Below are 19,975 nucleotides of genomic sequence, written 5' to 3'. Positions count from 1 at the left end.
GGATCACTGCCCTCTGGCTCCCACGGCCTCCATTCCCGGCTCTATCGACATGAAGGGGAGAGCTGAGGACTTCCCAAACCAAAAGGGAAAACAAGTGCATTCTTGAGATTAGCTGAGGCAAACAAGAGCCAGGAGAGCTTCACGTTCCCATGGACCCCGCCCGGGCTGTCCCCAGAAGAGAGACTGGGGCAGCAGTGGGGTGGAGGGAGGCCAGGGGGTGTGAGGGGCCACATCCGTGAGTGGGTACCTCTGGCACCTGCTCTGGCCCCAGGGGACAGGCTTTGGGCTTCTGTTCTATGTCCCACGGCCCAGGGCTCCATGCTCAGCTGCGCTCAGCACATACTTGCTGATAGCTGGACTCCCTCAGCCACAACACACCTGTCACACCTGCTGGGGACCAGAGCAGGACTTGCGTCAGGCTAGGGGGACACAAAAATGGTAACCAGAGCCATAGCCTTTGAGTTCCCTGAGGAGTCCCTGGGTGCCTGTGAAGTGGGGTGAGTCTGGCCTGAGTTCAAGGACCTGGGGTCAGAAGGAGCCCTGAGGCTTGCTTCCCAGCAGGGATGGCCACAGAGCAAACCCCTAGAGCCCAGATGATTCGATGATTGCTCGTCCAGATGGACAGTCAAGGGTCCACTGCTGACCCAGAAGTCCAGCCACCTCCAGTCTCTGAAGACTCGGCCAGTGCAGTCCTGGCAATTGCCATCCCTGGCTGCTTCTGGGAAGAGCGCCCTGCCTGGGGTGGTGGAAACAGCGCCCAAGTAGGGAGGTTTGGCCCTGACTCCTCTCACCTCTCCAGACCCCAGCAGTGCCCCAACTCAGTGGAAATGTCAGAACTGTCATATTTCTTCCCCCATAAAAATGGTTAAAGCCTTCCCCAGCTCCTCTCTCAGATGGCTGTATCTGAGAAGAGGACACACCCTTCTCTAAGAGCTGTCCTGGAAGGAAAGGCCAGAAGTTCCCACGACCCAGGGGTGTCCCTACACCAGGCCACTACCTGATTATTCTCTTGAGCCAGGACGGACCCCTCAGAATACCAGGAGAGAGCTGTAGGGGCAGACCCCATCCTTGAGTGACCAGACAGGGGACAGACAACAACAAAGGGGCTGCCCCACCGCCTCTAGAAACAGCCTTGTGTCCATGGGGAGGGGAGGCGAGAGGAGGGCAGCCTGAAGGGCACCGCCAAAGCAACAACAGCAAAACCACAGTAGCGCGGCTGGGGAGTAATAGAGAACTGAGGGCACGCGTCTCCACCTTGGCCGTGGTGGAGCCCTTGAGGGAGTGCTACCTTGCCTCGTATAAGCAGGTAGCAGGCCTTACGGTTTTGAGTGCTGGGCTTCCTCTCCCATGAGGAATTTAGAGTGGTGTGGTACGAAAAGTAAAGAGAGAAGTCGCCTGGAGTCAACATCAAATGAGCTTTGTTTTTAAAGGTCTCCATTTATGGAGACAGTCACGGGCTAAGGAGGAGGAGGGAAGGAAGGGAGGAAGGGAAGCGGGAAGAGGGAGGAGGGGAGAAGGGAGAGGAAGAGCGGGAGGGCGAGGAGAAGTGCGGAGACCTGGTGGTCAGAGTTCCGTGGGCGGAAGGACTTAGGTCCACGGGTGCACGAAGCCCAGAAAGCGACAGGCCATGGGGTGGCCGTAGGGCTGTCCAGACTTTGAGTTCTAAGTCCTGTGTCCTTGCCAAACACAGAGAAGGTCCCTGCAGCCAGGCTTGCTGTGGGGGGAATGGAAGCAGTTGATACAAGTCAGCAGAGCTGCTGCCTTTGAACAGACCTAGCGGGTCTTCCCAGAGGTGTCTGGGCAGCTGCCATGGGGTCTGCAGACGAGAGGCCTTGTCGCCATGCGCTCTGGGGTTGCCAGAGCCCTGGGGTCCTGCTCCTCTCAGGGGAGGGAGAAGGAGAAGGAGACTGAACCCATGAAAAGTGACCTTTCTTGGTCCTCAGGTTTTGTACGTCAATTCACAGCTGATCAATACTTAATGGTTATTGTTCTGTGCCATTTCTATATGCTTGATATTTAATAAAAATATTTTAAAATAATAAATTAATTTTTAATAATAAAATAAATAATCCATGGAGATTGTATCAAGATGGCACATTGAGCACATATGTCTGCCTGTCCCTACATAAATCCTTAAAAATGATCAACACACACATGGGTAGGCACACACACACACAAAGACACACACACACACAGGCAGTGGAGAGCTAGAAGTGGCTCTAGTGATGACCAGAAATGGAGACGAATTCTTTTTTTTTTAATTTATTTTTTTTAATTGAAGTATAGTTGACTTCCAATGCTGTGCTAATTTCTGCTGTACAACAAAGTGATTCAGTTATACATATATATACATTCTTTTTTTTAAATAAATATTCCTCTCCATTATGGTGTATCATAGGATGTTAAATACAGTTCCCTGTACTATACAGTAAGACCTTGTTGTTTATCCATCCTGTATATAATGGCTTACATCTGCTGACCCCAACCTCCCACACCATCTTTCCCCCTCCCCCTCCCCCTTGGCAACCACAAGTCTGTTCTCTATGTCCGTGAGACTGCTTCTGTTTCACAGATAAGTTTATTTGTGTTACATTTTAGATTCTACATATAAGTGACATCATATGGTATTTGTCTTTCTCTTTCCGACTTACTTCACTTAGTATGATAATCTCTAGTTGCATCCATGTTGCTGCAAATGGCATTATTTCATTCTTTTTTATGGCTGAGTAGTATTCCACTGTATATACGTACTACGTCTTCTTTATTCTTTCACCTGTCGATGGACATTTAGACTGCCTCCATGTCTTGCCTGTTGTGAATAGTGCTACTATGAACATGGGGTGCATGTATCTTTTTGAATTATAGTTTTGTCTTGATATATGCCCAGGAGTGGGATTGCTGGATCATATGGTAATTCTATTTTTAGTTTTTTAAGGAACTTCCATACTGTTTTCCGTAGTGGCTGCACCAATTTAATTCCCACCAAGAGTGTAGGAGGGTTCCCTTTTCTCCACACCCTTTCCAGCATTTATTATTTGTAGACTTTTTAATGATGGCCATTCTGACTGGTGTGAGGTGGTACCTCATTGTAGTTTTGATTTGCATCTCTAATAATTAGCGATGTTGAACATCTTTTCATGTGCCTCTTGGCCATCTGTATTTCTTCTTTGGAGAAATTGAAGATGAATTCTTGAAAGGCAGAACAAAGATGGGACTGGACCAATGGAAGGAACACCAGTCAAAGACATTCAATGGGGGACCACTGTGAAATATGGCACGATTGCAAGGGTGCTCCAAGCTCAAGATGAGTCTTTATATTCCTGTCTGTGGCGCATACAATTTTTACACGCCTCTCTCCTTCATGCTCACCCTTTTCTCTCCCTCTGAAAATAAATTACTAGAAGCAGGCTGATGGGCGTATGGTAAGCACAAACAGCATCTACATATCAGGAGACAGGGAATCTCAAACGCAAAGAAGAGCACACATCAAAGAATCACCAGTATATGAAAGAAAGGCACCAAACTCAATAAATGGTACAACATCTGAGGAAAGAGAGTTAATAAACAATCTGAAAGCAGCTGTAAAAGTATACAAATGTCCTCAGAGGGATAAGAAAGGATACCAAATAACTGGAACCAAAGCATTGAAACAAACAGTCAAAAAGTTACCATTAAAAAAGACAATCAGGGACTTCCCTAGTTGTGCAGTGGTTAAGAATCCTCCTGCCAATGCAGAGGACACGGGTTGGAGCCCTGGTCTGGGAAGATCCCACATGCTGAGGAGCAACTAGGCCCGTGCGCCACAACTACTGAGCCTCCATTCTAGAGCCTGCGAGCCACAATTACTGAGCCCACGTGCCACAACTTCTGAAGCCTGTGTGCCTAGAGCCTGTGCTCCACAACAAGAGGAGCCACCGCAGTGAGAAGCCCAGGCACCGCAACAAAGAGTGGCCCCTGCTCTCCACAACTAGAGAAAGCCCATGGGCAGCAACGAAGACCCAATGCAGCCATAACTAACTAACTAACTAACTAAATTAATTAATTAATTTAAAAAAGATAAAGGTTTTGGAAATGAAAAATATGATTGTCAAAATTTTTAAACAATTAAATACACTAAATCCAAAAAGGGCAAAGCTGAGGAGTAAATTAGTTTGCTAAAAAAATTGTTCTAGTTTCACAACTTAGGACAGAAAAACAAATGACCAGAAAGTACAAAAAGAATAATTAATAGTTGATTACTATAGTTAATATAGTGTATTGTATATTTGAAAGCTGCTAAGAGAGTAGATCTTAAAAGTTCTCAGGACAAGAAAAAGAATTCTTTGTAGCTATGTGTGGTGATGGATGTTAACTAGACTTATGGTGGTGATCATTTCACAATGTATACAAATATCAAGTCATGTTGTACCCCTGAAACAAATATAATGTTATATGTGAATTATACTTCAATTCAAAAAGAAGATGGACTTCCCTGGTAGCACAGTGGTTAAGAATCTGCCTGCCAATGCAGGGGACACAGGTATGAGCCCTGGGCTGGGAAGATCCCACATGCCACGGAGCAACTAAGCCCGCGAGACACAACTACTGAGCCTGCGTGCCACAACTGTGCCTAGAGCCCACGCTCCACCACAAGAGAAGCCACCGCAATGAGAAGCCCGCGCACCACAACGAAGAGCAGCCCCCACTCGTTGCAACTAGAGAAAGCCCACGCACAGCAGCAAAGACCCAACACAGCCAAAAATAAATAAATAAATTAAATTAATTTATAAAAATAAATAAGAAGAAGTAAGAGATATGTATAAATTCCAGTATCTAATAAGAGTTCTAGGAGAAGTGAACAGAGGGGATAAAAAGCGGGGGTGGGGTGGGAGAATTACTGAGGAAGTGGAAGACACAGCATCCTCCTAAGGAGGCAAGCCAACTCAGATTCAGGCTCATTCTCTGAAACTCAGCCCTGGAGACAACCCAGAAGTCAAAGGGTGGGTGTAAGACGTCCAAACCAATATATAAACTCTGCGATGACTGCACCTCTCCAGGGCAATGTAAGGCAGTTATATTATGCTGCGTGTGTTGGGAGAAGGAGGATGAAAAATGGCAGCTCAGCACATAAAAGGATGAAGCACCATGAATGGGAGACAGGGTTGGGGAGAGGTTTTGGACTGTCCTTTTCTCTCCCCAACATTTCTCTGGGAATAACGTGTCTTTTCCTTGGCTCCTATATGGCAGAAAGACAGGAACCAGGTACTTTTAAGATAACTTTCAAGTCCTACTGGGGTGTGTAGTAGTAGTAGGGGTGGGGGAGAAATGCTGGCTGACTTCTGCTTTCTCTCCTCCCACCGTTATCCTCCACAGCTCAGTGACCAGATGGCTGCAGTTTACACGGTCAGGTCTTGACAAACCAGCAGTGCCAGGGTACAGATGGAGATTGTAACTCCAGATATCCCTCACACTGGGACACATCCACCTCATCTCCTCCTTGTCCAAACACATTAGGAGGAGGGACAGAACTTCTCTCCTCAGTTACTATCTCCCCATCTCTTCAGTGTAGGTAACTAATATGCCAGGGATTCACAAAGACAAATACAGAGGCACCTTAGGAGTGTGACTTCTTTAAGGGAAAGACAGACTGAACAATCTCTACCAGGCAAAACAAAACGATGGGCAAATAAAACAACTTAAAATAAGTATATTAAATTTCCTCAAAGACATATGGAGGATATTGGAAACAAAAAGCAGGAACCAGATGGCACAAAGGAGAACCACCTGAAAATCCTGGGTATGAAACACATAGTAATTGCAACAAAGAGCTCAATGGACAGGCGGGATAGCAGAATGGTTACAGCTGAAGAAAGAATCTGCACATTCAATGATCAGGTTGAGGAACTCTCCCAGAAGCCTTCATGAAGGAATTGGCAAATACAGAGTTAAAAAGTAAGAAGAACAAATGTCAACTTGCAGAATTAGTGAACTCCCATAAATAGAGACAAAAAAAAAAAAAAACAGAGGAAGAAATACTTGAAGAAATAATGACTGATAATTTCACAGAATTAGAGAAAGATAAGACCCCAAATGCAAAGGACCCACAAATTGAAAACAATGTAAATAAGAAAAAAAAGTTTCTTCACGTTATAGTGAGAATAAAGAACATCAAAGACAAAAAGAGGGAATTCCCTGGCAGTCCAGTGGTTAGGACTCAGAGCTTTCATTGCAAGGGGCAGGGGTTAGATCCCTGGTCAGGGAACTAAGATCCCACAGGCCGTGAGGTGCAGCCAAAAAAAAGAAAAAGAAAAGGAAAAGACAAAAAGAAAAATTTTAAAGCAGCCAGAGAGAAAAGACAAATCACCTGCAAAGAAACAAGAATCAAATTGCCATCAGTCTTCTCAACAACAACACAATGCAAGAAGATAAAGACCATTATTTTCAAAGTGCTGACATTAAAGAACCTGAACCCAGAATAATATACCCAGCAAAACTATCATTTAAATGTGAGGGTGAAGTAAAGACACTTTCAGTTTTACAAAATCTGTATGCTTTACCACAAACCCTCACTGAAATAACTCCTGGAGGACATACTCAGAAATACAGAAATAGATACTGGAGGATTCTACAAAATAAGGATAGGGTTGCCAGAGATAGGAAAAAAAACAGAAACAACACCACCACAAATGTCAGATAAGCAATGAATATTGGTCAGTGTAAGTAACTCCCATACAGTATTCAAATTTAACTGGGTATCCTGCATTGTATCTGGCAACCCTTGGTGTGGGATATAAAGATGGGTAAATAAATTAATAAACTTAATTATAGTCTAAATAAGAAAAACCCTAATAAGTCAAAAGGGGTATCCATGAAACCCCAGAACTAAAATTCTAGATGAAATATATGATGAGAGGTAGAGGAAGAAAACCAAAAGGGAGTAAAAGAGGGCTAAGGAAATTGTCATATTCATGAGAAAGATGGAGAAAGTGATAATAAGCATAAGCTGATAAGTTAGAGGCAGCCACATAAGAATAAATATAGGATGCACAACTTTTACAACAGCAGAAGAAAATTTGATCTATCCAGTGGAATTTAGGAAAGAAGAAAATGGAAATAATACAAAAGGAAAGTAAATTAAAAAACAGGAAACAAAAAAGTCAAAATAAGTCCCAACATAATATTAATTGTAGTAAGCTTGATACTCAGATTAAATTCATCAATCAAAAGACAGACTATCAGAATGGATCACTTAAAAAAAATCAAATATATTTCCCAGAAGAAAATATTTCAAACAGAAGGATATATAACACTTGAAAATAAAGGGGCTGAAGAAGATACTATATGCAAATGCAAACCAAAAGTAAAAGTAAACCAGACTGGCAACTTTAATATGAGACTGAATAGATTTTAAGGCAAAAAATTCATAAAGAGAGGAAAAAAAACTATGCCCTAGTAGAAGGACTATTACATCTATAAGACATTATATGTATACATGTAGCTAAAGATATAACCTCAAAATATATAAAGTAATGCCAAATAAACTACAGGGAAAAATAGATGTCAACAATTTTAGTTGGAGATTTTGATAAACTCTTCTCAGAAACTGATATATCAAGCAGAAAAAATATTAGCAGAACTAAGGATTAAAAATTTACAGTTACATTTTATGAAATACTTATATCTGAATCCTACTACCTGTAAAACACATAGAGCACAGCTAAAATAGTACTTAGAGAAATTTTTATAAGTTTAAATACATTTATCAGACTACAAATGAAATAGGCATTAAAATTAAGAAGCTTGAAAAATAACAAATATACGTATATATATATCTCCTAAAGAAAAATAAGAAAGAAAAAATAAGGGCAGAAATCAATAATACAGAACACTTATATAAGACAATAGAAAACATTTAAGCTGGTTTTTAAAGACATAAATAAAATGGACAAATCAATCAAGACTAATAAAGGTAAATGCAGAAAATTATAAGCAAAATGCAGGATGAAAAAGAAGAAATAATTAGAGTTATAACAGAGATTAAAAATTTTTTTAATAATGAAAAATATATGTGACAGTAATAGATAAAGTTTTGGAAAGAATTTATAGTGTCAAATGTGGTAAAAGGCAAACTGGAAATAAAATAAAGAAATAGAAATTACATAATTAAAAACTACCCTTGGCACTGCTGCCCCCTTCAACTACCAAGAAAAATCTGAGACTTAAATGGCTTTAAGAAGAGGCCAAAACAAATAAGAAACTGTTAAAGTCTGTATTATACAAGTTGTTCTAAAAAACAGAAAGAGGGAAGGGCTATCCAACTCATTTTATGAGACTGGAATCATTTATCCATGATTCCAAAGCCAGATAAGGACCTTATAAGGAAAGAAAATAAGAAACTTAGTAATAGCTAGTATTCTGAATCTAAATGTATATTTAAAATAATACATTATAGTGAAATTTTAAAAATTAATATATCCCTACATTAACGGGCTAAAGAAGAAAATTACGTGATTCTGTATTTAGGTACAAAAAACCACAGCCTAATTATTTGTGATAAAAGTCTAACTATTTAAGATAAATGTTCTCAGAAAACTAGGAAGAGCTGGAACTTCCTTATCTTGACAATGGTTGTAGATTAAAACATAGAGTAAACATTATACTCCACTGAAAACCTTTAAACACTTTCTCTCTAATACCAGCAATCAATTAAAGATGTCCACCATCACTGCTTTAACTGGATGCAACCTAGTTCTGGAAGCTGCAGCCTGCAGAGTAAAACAAGAAAAAGAAATGAGGTAAAACGTAGGAAGGAAAGATGTAAAACTCTCAGCATTTGCATGCAATTTGATTATCAGCATAGAAAATTCAACAGAATTGGATAAACAATAGAAATAATAGGAGAGTTTGGAAAGGTTGCCAGATACTAAATCAATTTCCAAAAAATCAGTACTATTCTCTAGCTATAATAGAAAACAAGATGTCATTCACAGTAGCAGCAGAAAGAGCAAAGTATCCAGGAATTATCCTGGCAAATAATATATAGCAAAAGATAACCTGGGGCTTCCCTGGTGGCGCAGTGGTTGAGAGTCCGCCTGCCAATGCAGGGGACACGGGTTCGTGCCCCGGTCCAGGAAGATCCCACATGCTGCAGAACAGCTAGGCCCATGAGCCATGGTTGCTGAGCCTGCACGTCCGGAGCCTGTGCTCCGCAACGGGAGAGGCCACAGCAGGGAGAGGTCCGCGTACCGCAAAAAAAAAAAAAAAAAAAAAAGCAAGGAAAAGAAAGATAACCTGGACAAAGTGAATAGGCTGATGGCAGGTTGAGAGGAGATATTTGCAAGAATTAATATCAGAATTTTAAAGGAATTCTTGCAAATCAAAGAGGGCAATGACTAACAATTTTATGAAAAGATACTTGACCTCATTAGTAATCAGAAAAAGATCAAACAAAATAAAAGAGAGACATCAGAGTAGTAAAAATCATAAAACCGAATAATAACAAATGACTGCGATGGTGTGTACAAGGGAAGAAACCCGCTTTCAGCACCTATGCATGGGTAGAGTGGTACAATAATGCCAGAGAACATTCTGGAAGCAATTCATGAAATTCAGTTTGCATATTCTCTGTCAACTATCGCTCCATTCCTGATACTGCTCTGGAGAAATCAGTGCACAGCTCCATTACAAAAACATATATAGGAGTATGTACATACTGCTATATTTAAAATAGATAACCAACAGGGACCTACTGTATAGTGCAGGGAACTCTGCTCACTATTCTGTAATAACCTAAATGGGAAAAGAATTTGAAAAAGAATAGATTCTTGTATACATATAACTGAATCACTTTGCTGTACACCTGAAACTAACACAACATTGTTAATCAACTATACTCCAATATAAAATTTAAAATTTTTTAAATAGATAAAATAAAAAAAGTAAAAACAAAATACCCCATATATGGTGATGCTTATCACACCATTGTTTCTCATAGCAGGGGGTGGGGACAACCTAAGATTTAACCACTAAGAAAATGGCTAAATAAAACATATGCAGATAGCAAAAGGAATCATGTAGAGATATATATAGTAATTTGGATATTGTTTGAAAATGTGTTGAGTGACAAAAAAGAAAAGAAACTGAAGGAGGTCTGCACCATATCACTTATGTAAATTTCAAACACACTCACACATAAACACACAACAAATGCTAAATATTTCAAAGGCCTATCCTTCCAAAAGCCCCAAGCAAGGGGAACCAACAGAAACAATAGACAAATATTAAGACTGAAAGAGAGTTTAGCAAGTTGTCAGATATAATATCAAGTTACAAAACTCAACAGAGTTCTCTAAACTAGAAAATGTAACAAGAAAATAAGACGTCACTCAGGATTGCAACAAAAACTCTCCCCTAAGAATTATCTTAACAAGAAATGTACAGGGCCACTACTGAAGGACATATAGAAGATCTGAATAAATAGACATCTCACACCTGTACTCAGAAAACTATAAGACACTGATGAAAGAAATTGAAGATGACATAAACAGATGGAAAGATATACTGTGTTCATGGATTGGAAGAATTAATATTGTTAAAATGGCCATACTGCCCAAAGCACTGCACAGATTCGGTGCAACCCCTATCAAAATACCAATGGCATTTTTCACAGAACTAGAACAAATAATTTAAAAATATGTATGGAAACACAAAAGACCCCAAATAGCCAAAACAATCTTGAGGAAGAACAGAGCTGGAGGCATCACATGCCCTGACTTCAGACTATACTACAAAGCTATAGTAATCAAAACAGTATGGTACTGGCATTAAAAACAGACACAAAGATCAATGGAATAGGAGGGAGAGCCCAAAAATAAACCCATGCACTATGGTCAAATAATCTATGAATAAGGAGGCAAGAATATACACTGGAGAAAGACAGTCTCTTCAAAAAATGGTGCTGGGAAAACTGGACAGCTACATGTAAAAGAATGAAATTAGAATATCTTCTCACACCATTTACAAAAATAAACTCAAAAGAGATTAAAGACCTAAATTTAAGACCTAAAACCTAAAACTTCTAGAAGAAAACATAGAAAGCATGTCTTTGACATAAATTGTAGCAATATTTTTTTGGATCTGACTCCTAAGGCAAAGGAAACAAAAGCATACATAAACAAATAGGACTTAATTAAACTTAGAAGTTTTTGCACAGCAAAGTAAACCACTGACAAAACAAAAAGACAACCTACTGAATGGGAGAAAATATTTGCAAATGATATGACTGATAGGAGTTAATAACCAAATATACAAATAGCTCATACAACTCAATATGAAAAAAATGAACAACCCCATTAAAAAATGGGCAGGAGCCCTGAATAGACATTTTCCCAAAGAAGATATACAGATGGCCAACAGGCACATGAAAAGATTCTCAACACTGTTAATCATCAGAGAAATGCAAATCAAAATAACAATGAAATATCACCTCACAATTGTCAGAATGGCTATCATCAAAAAGACCATAAATAACAAACGTTGGCAAGGATGTGGAGAACAGGGAACCCTTGTACACTGTTAGTGAGAATGTAAACAGGTGTAGCCACTGTGGAAAATAGTGTGGAGTTTCCTCAAAAAACTAAAAAATAGAATCACCATATGATCCAACAATTCCACTCCTGGGTATATATTCAAAGAAAATGAAAACACTAATTCGAAAAGATACATGCACCCCAATGTTCATAGCAGCATTATTTACAATAGCCAAGATATGGAAGCAACCTAAGTGTCCATCAATAGATGAATGGATAAAGAAGATATGGTATATATGTACAACAGAATACAACTAAACCATAAAAAAGAATGAGATGTTGCCATATGCAATAACATGGAGTGACCTGGAGGGTAGTATGCTAAGTGAAATAAGTCAGACAGAGAAAGACAAATACTATAGGTTATCACTTATATGTGGAATCTAAAAAGTAAAGCAAACTAGTAAATACGATAAAAAAGAAACAGATTCACAGATATAGAGAACAAACTAGTGGTTACCAGTGGGGACAGGGAACTGGGGAGGGGCAACATAGGGGTAGGGGACTAAGAGGCACAAAGTACTATGTATAAAAGAAATAAACTAGAAGAATATATTGTACAGCACAGGGACTATGGCCAATATTTTATAATAACTATAAATGGAGTATAATCTATAAAAATTTTGAATCCCTATGCTGTACTCTTGAAACTAATATACTATTGGAACTCAACTGTACCTCAATTAAAAAAAAAATTAAAAAGCCAGTGCTCAGAGAAAAGTGTAAGACATACAAGTTGTGAAGTGAAATGTGTGTAAGTTGAAAACATCTTCACAGATGAACAACCCCACACATTTTATAAGAGCACATAGAAATGTCCGAGGATGATGAGAAAGGAGTTGGAGTAGTCGAGGGGAAAAAATGGAATAAATGAAACAAGAGAGCTGCCCTGAATAGACAAATAATGACAATGCTCATGAACTAAGGAGTTTGATAAACTCACTTCTGCACCTGAGGTCTAGAAAAAGAGGAAAAACTATGTACATAATCAAAAACACTATATATGGCAGGGATATATACCAAAAGCAGCAGAACAGAGGCCATTGGAGAGAGAGGTGGAATGGAAGTGTAGATTAGTGACAAGAGAGGGGGAAATGGTGAAATTAAACACCAGATGTTCAAAGAAGAGGAAGAAATTAAGAAACAGTAAAAGACAATTTCCCAAAGTTAAAGACTCCAAAAGTAAAAAGATAAACCAAGCCCTAATCTGGCTGAAAATGAGTATCAGTGAACTCAATGATAAATAATAAATAAATGGTAAATAATTCACACCTCATAGTTTCGCAAAGAATTCTTTTTATTCCTAGATACTACCAGAGAGGAGAAAAATAAATAATATAGAGAGGAATAAAAACTGTATTAAGAAGAGTCTTCTTACAAGCAAGACTAAATGCAAGAAAATAATGGAGAAATAACGAATGTTTTGAGGATTAAATTAAATCAAGTAAAAGATCTTGAACCTAAAGTTCTATACCCAGCCAAACAATCATTCCAATGTGAAAGTAGACTAAAGGTACTTCCATATATTCAAGGATCCAGAAGGCATTCCATCTATAAACCTCTCTCTAAGTAATGGAGGATAGACTCCAGATCAAAAGAAATATATTACTAATTGTAGACATGAATGGAATATCTTTACCTATTGACAATACAAATTTACAGGCAACCACAAAGTAAAAATGAAACTAAGTAAACTTTATCAGTACAACAAAGTATAGGAAAGAAAAACACACAGACACACACACAAAGATAAGAAAGTGCTGGAAATGAAAACATAAAATGAGATGTCAGGAATGCATTCAGAAATTTAAATAATTTAATAAGTTAAAATCTTCTCTTCAAAGTCACAGATTAGGTTGCAAAAAAATTGAAAAGTATCAGAGGGATGGAAAAATGACATTCCTCTCCAAATATCCTGTCCCCAAAGAGGAAAGTTTAAAGGCCAATAAACATGTTCAACTCCATGGAAATGCACATGAAAACAATAAACAGTATTTTGCTTTTCACCTGACAGATGGGCAAATATTTTAAAGTAGTGACAAAATCAAGTACCGATGAGGAAGTGGAAAGAAGCGTCCTCCTTTGCTGGGGGGATGCGGTGTCAATGGTGCCGCCATTGCCAGAATCCACTAAGAATGCAAATACACATATTCCACAATTCAGAGACTCCACTTACTGGTACACACCTGAGAAATGCCCTCCCGTGCGTCATCAGCGATGTGGGATGCTGCAGCGTCTGGAGAGAAATCTAGCAATATTTAGTCATGCACAAGGATGTATGTGGCAGCATTGTTGATAAGAGCAGAAAATGGGAAAGTACATAAATGTCCATCAGTGAGTAAGTATATAAATAAAAGGTAGTGCTTTATTATAAGATAGTATTCTATACAGCAGTTAAAAGAAAAGAAGACCTGTATACACCAGCAAGGTGGATTTTTTTTAAAGTGTGAATTTAAAATGAAACGGGCAGAATGCTACATCAAGTATAACAACATTTATGTAGATTTCATACTACAAAAATCTTACTGTATACTGTTTAGGAATGACCTGCATGTATGTAAAAGCTCAGGGAATACAGTGAGGAGCATCCACCAAATTCATGATAGCGGGAGCTTCAGGGAAGTCTGGGGGAGACAGGAGTGTAGGTTAAGAGACCTTTAGCTCTAACTGTGATGTTTTATTTCTTAACAAAAGAGAAAAAGGAAGGAAATGTCAACGGTTATTAATTCTGGGTTGTGTGAATACATGTGCCCTTTATATCTTTGTACTCTTCTACTTTTTTAAGGAAACCTTCTCAAAAGAAAAATACATATAAAGCAAACGATAAAGAAAACAGATGTAGCAGTATTAATATCAGAAAACGTAGAATTCTCGACCAAAAAAAAAATGAAAACATTTAAAGATACAAAGAGAGATATTTCATACTGATAAACACCTAGAAGATGTAGATATATCATGAATCTTTATCCACTTAACTCAAAGATTAAAAATACATAAAGCAAAACCAGAAACCAAAAGGAGAAACAGACAAATCTATCATCAAAATGGGAGACTTTAACACTTCTCGCTCAGAAATCAACAAATCAAGTAGAAAAAAAATAAGTAGGGGCATAAATGAATAACACTCTTGCTCTAATAATTATAAATAGAACTTAATAATCAACAAACTAACAATATCCATTTTCCCCAAACATACAGGAACAATTTAGGGGAAATTAATCATGCTACAGAAACATTTTTCAAAATTCCAAAAAGCAAAAAATCATATGGATCTCATTCACTGGTTTACTAGTTACTAGAAAAGCAAAGTGAGGGAAAAAAGAAGGTGCAAGAGGAGAGAAAAGAAGCAGGAAAGTAGAAGCTGTGCCGTCATTTAATATGGGTTCTAGGAGTTTCAAAGAGGAGGGCTGACGCTATGCACAGCTTCCTTCTTCCTCCTAAGAAGCCCTCTCTGAGCACCAACTTGGTCTGGGTTCTAGGGACACAAGGATGAACATGACACAGTCCCTACCCTCAGGAAGCCCACAGTCTAGAGTAGGAGGAGAAAGCAATGCCCCATATGGCATGGGTACCAAGAAAGTCTTCTATTCCCTGGAATTGACAGCAGAAAAGTAACCTAGAGATTCTGTTTTTGTCCTCACACAAGAGCTCCAAAATAAACCCCTGGGGCTTGCCTGAACACTGCCTCCTTGGTTCTTATTTAAAATCCAAAGGCTTCTTGGAGAAAGGCAGAAAAGTTCCTAAGCTCTTGATGAAAGTTAGGTTTTATAAGGCAAGGGGTTTGGAGATGGAGGGGAGTTGGAGGAAGAGAAGGAAGGAAATGTGGACAGAGGAGAAAGGCCAGAAAGGACGGCAGAGGATGCTGAAAGCCAGAATCCAAGATGCTACAGTTACTCGGGGATGATCTTGTTTGGAGTGCAAGTTAAAATCGTTCTGGAAAAACATTCTGGAGCACAACAGGAAAAGAAAGAAAAGGAGAGAGGGCAGAAGGGGAGGGGAGAGGAGGGAAAAGAGAGAAGAAACAGACTTACTAATACCCTAATAAGAAAGAAACATAAAGATTTGGATTGGGCTCCATCCCACACACCTCCCACTACATCTCTTCCTGTTCGGGAGAATTTTCTGAGAAAATGTACCTGTAATTAGTGAACGATTTTGGTTCTGTTCTAAATGTCTGAAGTATTCTCTCAGTGCTTCTCGACTAGTTCAAGAATCCCAAACACTTCACTGTGGTCTAAGATACAGACATGAGGGGAAGAACACTGCTTCATGGAAGGGACACTGGGCAATTCCTGGACTTAAAGAAGGGAGCCCTTTCCCTCAAGTCTGGGACATCTATTCCTTGTTGGAGTTTGCTCACTCACCATGAGGACCCACAGCATGGGGCCCGGTTCCTGGCATGGATTGACGCAGAGTAGGTACTCATCAACGTTTGTTGATAGAACAAGTGGAGGAATGGAGGAATGAAGCACAGATTCCAGAAACAACGGTCTCTGACGTGGCCTAATGTCCTGGATGCAACCTCGCCTGTCTTTGGTTCCCAGGAAGTCTGCGACACTAAGATCTTTGCCCCCTCTGACTTGAGCCCTGCATCAGAGACACATCACTAGAGGGACTGAGGGGCCAGGCTGATCTTAGGATGGGAGATGGCATCAGGCTAGTAGGGTCATAGCCTCTCTGGGAGGACTTCTCTTGAGGACAGACTCAGGCTCAAAGTCTTCATAAAGAAATATCTTGGTCATTGAGATCGTGGAAGAGAGTGATGGGTGAAACTGGAGGAGATTCTAATGGAGTCATGGGTCTTTAAGTGTTTTTCCATGGTCATGTTTTTTTGATATGGAATCACATGCTTTGATAAGGAACAGCCCCAGGAGGCACTGGGGCAATGAACTCATCTTGCTCTCCAGCTGCCTTTTCAGAAGAACCTTTATTTTCTTCTACCAAAGCAATGTTATATACATTGAACTAAAATATTTCTCTGCTGATGGAGCTAAATGCCCTATCATAGACAAGATCCACCCATCTGATTTGAAGGAAGGTCAGTAAGTAGAGAATAGCTTACATGGCAAAAAAGTTATGGGAGAAACTGATTAAAGTCATACACATGTGCAGTTACAGACCAAAGTTTAAAAAAAAAAAAACTCCCCTTGGAATGAAACCAAATGATCGCCTGAATCCTAAAGTGAAGCGATATTGTTCCAATTTTTCCTTTATCAGACAAAAGAAAAGGTCTTTCCCCATAGCCTTTTGACATAGAGCTAATTTAAAGAAGATTTGGGAGTATGATGCAGGATCAGATGCCTTCGCAGAATTCCTTGCTGTTTTCATTTGAAATCTCTCATTTATGCTCAAATTTCCAATTGGAAATTTAATGACTTTTTCTTTAAGGGAAGTTGGCAAGCTGAGTTGGTTTAAATACAAATCTCCCAAAGGTAAAAGATCAGACATCATTATAAAAATAGAAAATATTCCCATTGTCCTTTCGAGATGTTTCTCCTAAAAGACGTGAGGATGTTTCTGAACAGCAGATGCATTTTGGTAAAACAAAGTTGAAAAATAATGTGAAACTCTTGACATTGGAATTACTTCCTGAGCTGTGTCAAGTTCTGTGGCTGCCCGGGGTAACTGAGACCATTCTGTTTGTGGCCATTTCATTCTATCTGTATAAACTCGTTGGAAAATGCCCCAGTAATAGAAACACTCATCATCTGCTGCCTGATGTTTCACACTGCCACTTCACATAAGTCCTTTACCCTCCAGGCCTCAGTGTTCCCATCTGTCAAATGGGGAGGCGGTCCATCACGTTTAGGGACATTCTCTGCATTCATGGCATTTAACATATCAAATGAGTTTTGCTTTCAACTGCTGTGGACCTTTATTTTAAACTAGCAAAATATCAAATTGTTGACTGATTTCTCAAATCAGACATGGGTCATCCAGTGCAATCAAGTAACAACCAGTCTTCCACAAGCAGCCCAAACTGTCCTGAAATGAACTGTTTCTCTGCCTCTGTCATCCCACCCAACCTGGTTTAAGCCCAATTCAAAATCCTGATTATGTTGAAGAATAAAGAAAGATGCCGTTCTGTAATGAAAATGGACTAAGCGTTGCTTTCTCATGGTAGCTCAGCACCAGCATGTCTTTTCTGCAAATACAAATGTAGGAAGCATCTTAACCACCCTTTCAACCCGAGAGCTGCCTGAGCATTTAACCTCCCTTGAAAGCCTGTGGCTTCTGTGACAGGTCTTGTTCACCTCTGTGTGCTCAGCTCTTAAATCAGGGCCTGAGAAAACACAGAGTAACTGTATGGAATAAATGAGATATGTTCAAATGGCCAGTCTAGACCCTTGTTAGCAGAGGGTGCCTCGATGTTTATATGGAAGAAGGATCAGGGCAGAAATTTGTTAACAAGACGGGAGGGGCTTCCCTGGTGGCGCAGTGGTTGAGAGTCCGCCTGCCGATACAGGGGACACGGGTTCGTGCCCCGGTCCGGGAAGATCCCACGTGCCGCGGAGCGGCTGGGCCCGTGAGCCATGGCTGCTGAGCCTGCGCGTCCGGAGCCTGTGCTCCGCAACGGGAGAGGCCACAACAGTGAGAGGCCCGCGTACCGCAAAAAAAAAAAAAAAAAAGAAGAAGAAGACGGGGAGGTGGCTAGGAGATTTGTCTTAGAGCTAAAGCTGCTCAGCAAGGACATGGAATTGACTTAGAGTGTAATTTATTTCTTTCTTTATTATTTAATTGATGTATTTATCTACTGAGACTTTACTTCCGGTGGTTGAGAGGGAGGTGCTGCTGATGGGAATTTGGAAAGCCCTCTTCCCAAGCCTCCCCCTGAGGCCACCCGGGACGATTGATGCTGAGATGCCTGAGGACTTCCTCGCGGGGTGTCCCACCCAGAGGTATTTAGGACCGACGGGAAATGTCCTTTCTCTCCTGTCTGCACAGCTCGGACCGCGCAGTCATTGAAGTCCTAGGGAGCCCTGCGTTTGGGGTGACTGTGTGTGCATGCGTGTCGCCTGCAGGGGCCAGTGCACAGTGCTTCCTTAGCGGGAAGGGTGGAGTAGTGGACAGAACAGGACAAGGGCTGCAGAGGTGGGTCGGGTTGGGTTTTATCCTAGGGATTGGGGGCGGGTTTTGCTAAAGACCTTTATGACATTGACGAGCCACTTAATCTTTCATCTGTAAAGAAGGAAAACCCCTCCCTCCCCACAGGCTTGTACCTAGATCTCCACAAGTGGCTGAAACTTGTCCCATTCATTCCTCTCTTTGTTATATGGGCCCGTTCCACAATGGCTTCCCCAGGCCCTCGTGGCGGGCTCTCTTCTCCCCCAAAAACACAAGGAACACATTTTCTTTGTCCTCCCAAAGCAATCGAACAAGTCCATGAAAATGACTCCTGACCTTACCCCAGAGTGGAGTCAGGGGTAATCATACTCACCCTGTACCCCCATCAAGAGGCACCAGGGCACCGTGCACAGAAGAGGGGAAAGTCAGTGCATGCGGAGGAGTCTGGGGCAAATGTTAGGAGAGAACAGACAGGACCTCAAATCGGTTTTGCCACTCAGACACCAAGGATCCCTGAGTCCTGACAAACCTGGCCTTTTCAGACCCTGCCGATGATGACTGGGGTTGGGAGAGTCAGGTTAAATTTCCTGACCTGCTTGTCCCAGCCTGACTGGGGCCCTTTCTCATTCAAACTGCAAGTTCCAACGAGGGTCGTTGGTGTGTCCGTGCGGGTATGTGTGTGTGCAAGCACACATGTGCAGACACACATGTCTGCACATGGACATGACAAACGTGACAGCTTCTCAGGCCAAAGCTAGTTTCAACCTGTTAACATAAGGGGGAAAAATACAGCAAAGATAACCCAAAACACATTTGCACTTAGTGATTATTTGAAATAGAATCAGAAAATCAGCTTCAAATGTAAGAAACACTTTTGTGAAATAAGAGCTTTAAAAAAACCTCAATTTTCAAGAAAATAATTCCCTCATAAATGGACCAAACAAGAATATTAGAAGCCATAAAACATAGCAATATACTGAAACGTTAGGCATTTGATATATTTGGAATATATCCACGTAATTGACTAATATCGATCACACAATTTTAATTACCTTTTTAAATACAATAGCTAACATTGAGATCAATAACAACATCATTCCTTTCTCGTGCTGTACTTTCACTTTGTGAGGCACTTTCTCATCGGGCATCTCGCAAACTTCTTTTGCAGGCCCTCCAACATGTTAGCTGATCAAATTAATAGACGTAAAATGGATGCAATATCCTCATAAACATTCATATGTAAGGTCTGAACTGGGAGACCAGAATAATGTTACATCGACCCTGAAAAGCCACTGGGTTTGGATCTTCCCAGCCCCTTCTAGTCTTCTAGCATTGTGTGGCAG

The sequence above is a fragment of the Mesoplodon mirus genome, assembly GCF_964341445.2.
Source record: "Mesoplodon mirus genome assembly, chromosome: 6".
In the NCBI taxonomy this organism is placed as follows: domain Eukaryota; kingdom Metazoa; phylum Chordata; class Mammalia; order Artiodactyla; family Ziphiidae; genus Mesoplodon; species Mesoplodon mirus.
The sequence above is the reverse complement of the archived record's forward strand: the minus strand, read 5'-3'. Positions refer to the sequence as shown.